This window comes from Euprymna scolopes, chromosome 37, assembly GCF_053919585.1.
Source record: "Euprymna scolopes isolate OS-2025 chromosome 37, ASM5391958v1, whole genome shotgun sequence".
Taxonomy (NCBI): Eukaryota; Metazoa; Mollusca; class Cephalopoda; order Sepiida; family Sepiolidae; genus Euprymna; species Euprymna scolopes.
This window is the reverse complement of record NC_136518.1, coordinates 83,210,625-83,220,150: the sequence shown is the minus strand read 5'-3', so window position 1 is coordinate 83,220,150 and position 9,526 is coordinate 83,210,625.

Sequence of the window (9,526 nt, the reverse complement as noted above, 5' to 3'; positions counted from 1 at the left end):
AGCTGTGATAAACATGCTTTAGGTAAAGTGTAGTTCAACCCCTGCTGTAGTTGTTTATTTGAACATCGAACCATAAAAATTAGTCATTTCATAAGATGTATAGCAATAATATACTCAAGCATTTTTAATAGTCTACGCCAATTTTAAATACCTGTACAAAAAAAAAAAAATAAAAATCTTCGGGGCCCGTGGTGCCGTGGATAGAGATGCTGAATATCTACGGTTCCAGATGAGAATTGTCTGAAGATAGCGGTTTCAATCCTACCCAAAGCCAGCCAGGGGCTTACTTGGCCAAAACGTGGTGAAACGGCAGCAACTATGGATGGCAGTAATTGCTGAGAATGCAGTTAGGAGATTCGGATTTTTTTTTACATGGAGGTCACCACTTATCAAGACCCGAAGGCCACTCAGGGATAAGGGTTATTGCGTGTACAGTAATCAATGAGATAGTATTATAGCAATCATTAGTATTGGGGGTTTTGATATAGTGTCTTACTTAAGGGGGCTGTTTGTCAGGAGTTTGTTTATGTTGGACTTGAAGACGTCAAAGTTGTAGTCAGGTGGGAAACAGGCAAGCGGCAGAGAGTTCCATTGGCGTGCAGTTCTAAGAAAGAAGATTTGCTCATGGAATCTACATTTGGATTTAGGCACAGATAAAGAGTGGGGAAAATTATTGACAGTATTTCCTATCCCGTCGCGGTTACCACCTGACGAAGTCCAGAGGAAGAGTTGGCCGAAACGTCGTGAAACAACAACTACGAAAAGATGAGGATAATAGTCGGCAATAAAATAAATTAATAAAAAAGATCTAGAAAGTTCTTGAAGGCACCTCGTACATGAAATAGTTAAAGTCTAGTCAGTACTCCACCTGTGGTTCAGGTGTTTGTATTAAAACAACACTGATTTTTTAATCTCAAGAGAGAGATACCCGAAGCCATTTAATTTTCAACCATTTGTTGCTTCCATTCACGACTATTACTGGAATTCATTTCAGCCCGACGGGGAATCGCTTAGACTCCACCGTCGCGGAGATCCTAAAGATAAGAGTAGTTTCTTGCTCGTGTAATTATTGATTAAATTAAGAGATGCTAGAATATGCGGACTAGATAAACAAAATGTCCATTTCTTTACGATTTCATTTCATATTATCTGTTATTTTAGTGATGGCCCAAAGGATTTCATGGTTGGTAACATGCTTAACAAAGTTATGGACGTAATAGTTTCGATTGCATTCGTGAATTGTGATTTCCGGAGGGCGTGATCGATCGTTTGAGTTATACACGGAGATTTCACAATCGACATGGTGGCTGCTTGGTTCAACACCAGAGACATAATTCTTAACTTCTTTACTAACTTAACGTTTAATAGGTAAAAGAGAACTTTAATGGAATATTTGAATGTCTTTATTTGAATGTCTATATTTGAATGTCAATATGTCTTGTATAAAGATTAAGTGTTAACCTCGGGGAAGAGGGACTCTTGGTTTCGCAGAACTTCAACTGAAGTAAAATGATACAAAAAGTCAAACCTTCAGTTTTCATGTCAACAACGTAAAAATCTTGCGTTTTTATGCGATGAATTCGCCGAAGGCGTTTTTGATATCGCTTAGATTTTTAACACAATCTCTTGCAGAAAGTTTTCGAGATGCATGAAAAAGTGATAGTCGATAGGTGAGTTGTCTGGGGAGTACGGCGGATGAGGCAGAGTTTTGTAGCCCAATTCGTTTAACATCAGCAGGGTCGGTTAAGTAACGTGCGGTCGGGCATTGTAGTGGAGGAAAATTAACTTACAATACCATTCAGTATTTTTATTGTTTAAATATTAGTGTTGGGACAATTAGTCGGAATCGGAATCGGAATCGGGAATCGAAAAAATCGGAACTTTTTCAAGTATCGGAATCGGTATCGGAATCGGAAAAATGTGTGCCTATTTTCCGATACCAAAAACGATTTTTTAAATTGGCTTTTTTATTTAGTTTTCTGTAAAGAAAATTCTTTCTCCTGCTGATATGATGCTAAAATAATTAATATCTATTGATTTTAAACTATTAGTAAAGCTAAAATCGATAGATCATCCCTCACAAGTGCATCTTTACGTTTGCGAAAACATCTGCACATTTTACATGTGTTCTTACGGTAATTGTGAAAAATAACAACTTTATAGTTATATATGTAGAGATTTCTAAAGAATCGGAATCGGAATCGGTAATTGTATCGGAATCGGGAATTTAATACCGAATCGGTCATTGTATCGGAATCGGGGAAAATATCGGAATCGTCCAATCCCTATTAAATATTAAATAACATCAAAGGATTAAACCAAGAGAGCGTAGGGAGATGTGTGGAGAACAGAAAACTTCTACGGTTTGGTCACAGTGACGGAATGGACTAGAATTCTTGGGTTAGTAAATGTAGATATTAGGGTCAGTTGACAGAGAAAAGGTGATAAGAATGAATTTGAGAAAAAACAAAAACAAATAAAGACAGCCTCCAATGTTTTTTTTTTTTTGGGGGGGGGGCTTAAGGAATAACCAAAAGTCACAGGGAGAAAGTTCTGAACTATAGAGAGGACGAGGAACTGTCGTGGTGCCCATGACAACGGCTTTCTTTCTCATCCTCTCTAAGCAACCCTGGGACAAACTTCGCGCCAATCTTCCGCATCTTCAGTTTCTCACGAATAATTGTGTGTTCAGTTCCCAGACTGACATCAAACTGTGCACTTATTGTCTCTATAGACACATGACATGGCCAGAGACATGACCAGAGATTGATCTGTTTGAAAACCAATTCCTTAAAGTTGTCCAACACATGCCAACATGTAAAACGCATATTAAAAATACAATGATGAAAATGTTTGAGCTGCAATAAAACGGACGACTCAAACCATTGTTATTTTAATATTAAAGGAATTAGCGCCGGGAATGGAAGAAGAACGAATATTTTTCAGAAGCGAGGATATTTTCAAACTTTTGCGCAATAGACCAAATCAAATGTTCGCACACATCTTATTTACATATCGCAAATGTAAAGATCTTGTTAACATTATCTCGTAGCTTGCGTCCTCTAATATGTACATTTTTGTGATATTACTAGTAGACCGTTCGGCGTTGCCCGGTCGTTAAATACGCTTATAATAGTGCAGATGACGTATTTATTATTATAGAGAAAATTTTCTATCGATTATTATATAAACCTAATATATATATATATATATCTATGTATGTATGTATGTATATATATATATATATATATATATATATATATATATATATATATATATATATATATGAAATTTATTACTGTGAGTCCAGAATGAGTTTACAAATTGTTTCAGCTAGAGGAAAATCCTCAAAGAGAGGAAAAAATCCAACTAGCATCGTCAGAATTCATAGATGGACTCATCTATGAATTCTGACGATGCTAGTTGGATTTTTTCCTCTCTTTGAGGATTTTCCTCTAGCTGAAACAATTTGTAAACTCATTCTGGACTCACAGTAATAAATTTCCTATATACTGCTCTGACTACACATTGAGCACTCTAGTCCGGTTTTTTCACCACTGGTAAATATATATATATATATATATATATATATATATATATATATATATATATATATATAGTAAGTTATAAAATATATATGGCGATTAAGCTACACTGAATATTCCGCGTTTCATCCACTCTAAGACTCTTCAGGCTTATGCGCGAATTTTGTGGTTGTTGTTTTTATATACGCACCTTCTATTGAGATTTTAGTGTATATAAAAACGACAGACAACTACAAAATTCGCGCATAAGCCTGAAGAGTCCTAGAGTGGATGAAACACGGAATATTCAGTGTAGCTTAATCGCCATATATATTTTATAACTCACTGACTAGCTCTACCTACGTATTGAGCACTTTTTAAGTAAATACTTAAAGTTTACGCATAAATTTATACTTTTGTATATTAATTTATGTGAGTAAATGAAGTAGTCATATATATATATATATATATATAAATTTTGCTCTCACTACTATATATGATTTGGGTGTCATCAGCTATAATTAAAACCAAAAACGTACACCTCTCCACTCTTATTCATTAGCCTCTGCGCCACGCCCATACGCATATATAAAATATATATTAGGGTGACAAGAAAGTTTTCACAGTTTTTAACCTTTAAATTCAAATAAAAATATTTATTGATCGAAATAAGCACTATCAGAACAACACAATTTTGTCAACGCAAAACAGGTGTTTTCATGTCAATAACGTCTTGCGTTTTTATGCGATGAATTCGCTAAAGGCGTTTTTGACATCGCTTAGATTTTTAACACATTTCTCTTGCAGAAAGTTTTCGAGATGCTTAAAAAGTGATAGTCGGGTTAGGTGAGATGTCGTTCAACATCTGCAGGGTCGGTTAAGCAACGTGCGGTCGGGCATTGTAGTGGAGGAGAATTGGTCCTTTTCTGTTGACTAATGCTGGGTGTTGTTGTCGAAGCTTCTGATGCATTTCATCAATTTGTTGACAATACTCCACCATCGTAATGGCTTCGCCTGCATTCAAAAACTGTAATGAATGAGACCGGTCACAAACCACCAAACAGTCAATATGACCATCTTTTAGCAGTATTTTGAGAAGTATCGTGGAGCTTCGTCGACGTCTAACCACTTAACTAATCGTCGCCGGTTGTCGTAAAAAGAAAACAAACACTTTTCATCACAAGTCACAACCCGATCGAGAAACGGGTCGTTCTTGTTGCGTAAAAGAATGGAAGATGAGACTTCATAACGGCGTTTCTTGGGATTGTCGTCCAATTCATGATGCATCCATTTACCAAGTTCTTTTGTCTTTTCAATCTCTCTCAAGTTGTTGGAAATCGTCATATACGTTACATCTAATTCAGAAGCAAGTTCTTGAACAGTTGTGCGTGGATTGGCTTCGACTAAGGCTCTTAAATGATCGTTGTCAACATCCGATGGCCGATCATTATGCTCATCTTCTTCAAGACCCTCGTCGCCACCACGAAATTTCTTAAACAACCATTGTGGTATGCATTCAGTAATGGTTCCTAGTCCAAACGCTTCTTTAATATCGTAAGCTGTTTCAGCAGATTTTCGGCCTAGCTTGAATTGAAATGAGAAATTGTGCGAATTTGCTTTTTTCCTTCTTGTATTCAACGTTCTGAAAAGACGTTTTGCATGGGTTCGAATACCCTACATATTAAGTTTTATGTTTGTAGACCAAACACTGACAAGAGTTTGTTAGGCAATATTTTTTAAGCAAATATATATGCGCATACATGAATATATATATAAAAAGAGGTTGGTGCTTACTATAACCTCTTGACGCAAATATTACGGTAGTATAAATCACGTACATATCTGCACATAAAAGTTAACTACATATGATCATTCCACAAGAAAACTGAAAAAAAATCTAAAGGGGAATTAATTAAAATGAATGTTTAAAAGCATATGCAAATTAGCCTGATCTTTTGTAGATGAACGCAATTCCACGACCCATACATACGAAGTTGTATTTTCTTCTTAAATAAATAGAAAAAAAGTTCGCCTTTTTTCTTCTTGGCCTTCGGGTTAAGATCTCTTTTTTTGTTAACAAAGTGTAGTATCTGTTCCGGCAGATGCTGCACTTAAGATAGTTTGTACCAGTCAATGGAGGGGAAACCCTCTATACTGCGACAATTATTATTTTTGGTAACCAGAGTGACCCCTTTTAGGGGAGCTGGTTTTTACCTCACATTAAAAACGGCCTTGTGCCTAATTTGCTCAGTGGGGGAGCAAATAAATACCATCTGTTCCGACAGATACTGCAATCAAAGTGATATGTGGGGGCAACCCCACATATCAGACCATTGCTCTTAAGTAATTAGTTTTGGTCAATGTAGGGGAAACTATCCAGTTCCCTCTCGCGGGAACTGGTTACCTTTCCTCTCACTCTCCACATTAAAAAACGGCCTTGTGCCTAATTTGCTCAGTGGGCAAGCAAATAAATAAACAGAAAAAAGGTTTTTAATATGAATATCAATGCAAAAACACGCACACACACATACACACACACACACACACACACACACACACACACATATATATATGTATATATATATATATATATATATATATATATATATATATATAGATAGATAGATAGATAGATAAATAGATACATATATAATAAATTCACCTGCCATCCCGTTTTAAAGATGGAATCGCCCGGTTGTCGAAGACAAAACGCAAGCAAGGTTCACAGATTTACATAAATATATAGATTAAAACACTGGATACTTACAATATTATCTACAAAATATGAAATTTCATTAGTACTTACGCGTAGGTTTCCGCATGTCATCTAAAAGTTTTTCTTCAAAACTAGAGCTTAACAGACAGAAAAAAAAATGCTATTTCAAACTTATTCGACACAGACTGACGAAAATAATTGCACATTTAATTTGTATACGACGAATAAAAAGATTACATCTTTCGTAAAATTTGTTTTTGTCTAAGGTATATCGTAGCACGCCTTCTTCTAAAATCTATACTTTGGACATTACTTTTGTCAGCGATTAACGATGATTGATCATGTGTGAACGGAGCGCAGTTTGTCACACAATAGTCGTTCCTATTATTTTAATTTTAACCCCAAAAGTTGATGATCTACAAAGACCCGAGTGACACGATCAAAACGAACGACCTTTTGTGCCCAGAATTGATTTTTCTATAAAGTCGCGAGCATTCTCAATGGTGGTGATGCCAGAAATTCAATAACTCATCTTGGCTTGTGACGCATATCTATGAGTTGGGGTTGCTTTCTTAGAGTTCACACCGTCAATATCTGCAACTGAGAAATGAATCTTTCAGTTCATGAATGCATAAGTTTATTCATCATAACAATACAATTTGCGATCCCTTTGATCCATTTGGACGGAATAAAAAACAGGAGGCCTTACATTTGAAGCAGCTCTTGTATTTCAAGATTCCTTTTAATTACAAATATCTAGAAATAATTTACAAGATTATAAATATATTCTTGTTGGCATAAGAATGGTTTCTTATTTTCGTATTTAAATGGAGGATTCGGTAGGTAATTTAAATATAGAGTCAATAAATTATTTCACGAAAAAAAAAGATGCTTTCAATTCTTTGATCTTTGTTTAAATGTTTGGTTTTTGTTTCAGAAATTATTTCCACGGTCGATTAATCTGTTTCATTAATTCATTTATGTTAATATTTTTTTATGGAAACCGTTCCTGTCTGAATCCACTTAATGTAAGGACATGAGAATAAACAAACAAAGAACAAAAAATACTACTTAAAAAAAAACAACAAAAAATTTTACTTAGAAAAAAAAAACAAACAAACAAACAAACAAAAAAAACAAAAAATTTTATTAGAAAAAAACAACAAACAAACAAAAAAACAACAACCAACAATAAATATTAGATGAGTCTATTCTGACCCAGAAACACCAATTGTTCTCCCTTTTTCAGAAACATCTCTCATAGAAATGTTAGAACTAAAGGACAAAATACAGGAAACTAGAGTTACGAAACTACCGGAAGTAAACTCCACTTTCTATTCTTCTAAATATTATTTTCAACATTAGTTCGTGTTTACTTAAGACTTAATAGGATTCGTAAGTGCTGTATAAGGCTTTCATAGTTTTGATGAAGCTAAAAAATTAGAGAAAAATTGAAGTGAGCTTCCGCCTTTTGAATAAGGTACCACGTGACTTAATCAGGCAAGGGGAGATCACCCTAAACAGGGGAGGGTAGAGCTGTAGCCCTCGATGTATCTAAGCCTTCTGACAGGGTGTGGCACGATGGTCCTCTAAGGAAAATTAGATGATATGCTATCATTGGAAGAATACATAATGTAATTAAATCCTTCTTAAATAAGAAAAGAATCCAGGTTGTCCTCGACGATCGTACATCTAAACAATCTATGTATCTATAAAAGTGAACGTGTCTGTGCGTCTGTGGGTCTGTCTGTCTGTCTGTGTGTCTGTATACATTTTCCTTCGCAATAACTCTGTCAATTTTTAGTCTACAGACTCGAAATTTGATATACAGGGTACTGAGATTTAGGAAAATCTATGTGATCGGTTTTCGGCCAGAAATTTGGTTGTTAAGAGGTCAAAATTAAACGATTTCACATTTGAGAACTCTACCAAACTCCTCCGACAATTTGGGGTCTAAACACTTTAAATTTTAGATATAGGTTCTTTGGATATGGAACTAACTTTATAACTCGATTTGAACCCAAAACAATAAATGTTAAGGGGTCATAATAGGGGTCAAAGTTAAAAAATTGACTGTTTTTTTTTTGTTATTTTTTGCTCAGCATATACACCTCCAAACACCCGGGCAGTGCCGGGCTGAAATGCTAGTATGATATAAATGTAGGAGTACCTCAAGGGTCTATCCTTTGACCTTTATTATTCCTGATAATAATAAATGACCTCCCTGATAAAATTGTTTCGGACTTGGGTATATTTGTTGATGACACCACTCTCTATAACTGGCACGATGGGAAAACAAATGAAAAATGGATGGTCACATTCAATGCTGCCAAGACTAACCTTGCCTCCTTCAATAATTATAAAAAAACCCTTCTCTACCACCAATAGCAGTGGCCAAGAACACATTACCCGAAAGTACTTCCTTTAAACTCCTCGGCCTAACGTTTACAGGAATACTGAATACTGGAATAGATACATTGCCAAGGCTGATGCGAGGAAGGTGGGCTCTCTCTACCGTGCTAGAAAGCTACTAACGCCTGAAAGTATCCTGTACCTCTATAAGACCACTTCACATTTAGGCTAGTGCATCTTCTACTTGTCTCTCACTCCTGGACAGGGTTCAAAAGAGAGTCGCCAAACTGATAGGTCCCGAACTGTCATCTAGGCTTCGGCCTCTGTCCCATCGATGAAATGTTGCATCCCTCTGCCTGTTCTACAAGTACTTTAATGGTGAATGCTCTGACGAACTACAACCACTTGTGCCCCCTCGACGTGAATACCACCGACAAACTCGACAAGCAGCCAAATCCCACTCCTTCACAGTATAGATCCCTAAGTGTAAGAGAACCTACTCCAATAGTTTCTTCACCAAAACTGCTAGACTTTGGAACTCCCTTCCGGGATTCTTCTTTCCCAACTGTACTGACATCCAGAAGTTCAAGTGTAATGTTAACAAACATCTTTCTACTCATCTCCCTTCATAATATCCATGCAACTTATGTCCTCGATAGTAACCCCCTGCTTCAAAGTGTCACTGTGCCTTGTTTGGGGGGAAAATTGAATAATAAAAAAAAAACAAAATATAATCTCTGACTTTACGTGACTCGACAGAGCTAACATAATTCGTTTCCTCCTCATTTAAAAGTAATCGTTAAAATTTTGGTGCAAGTTAGAAACCTTTTTATTTTTCTTGTGGCAGTACTCACCATACGAATTTCCAATAGTTTTTTTTTTTTGCATGGACATATCGAATATTCCTCCAAATTCTTCCTAAAGTTAAACATCA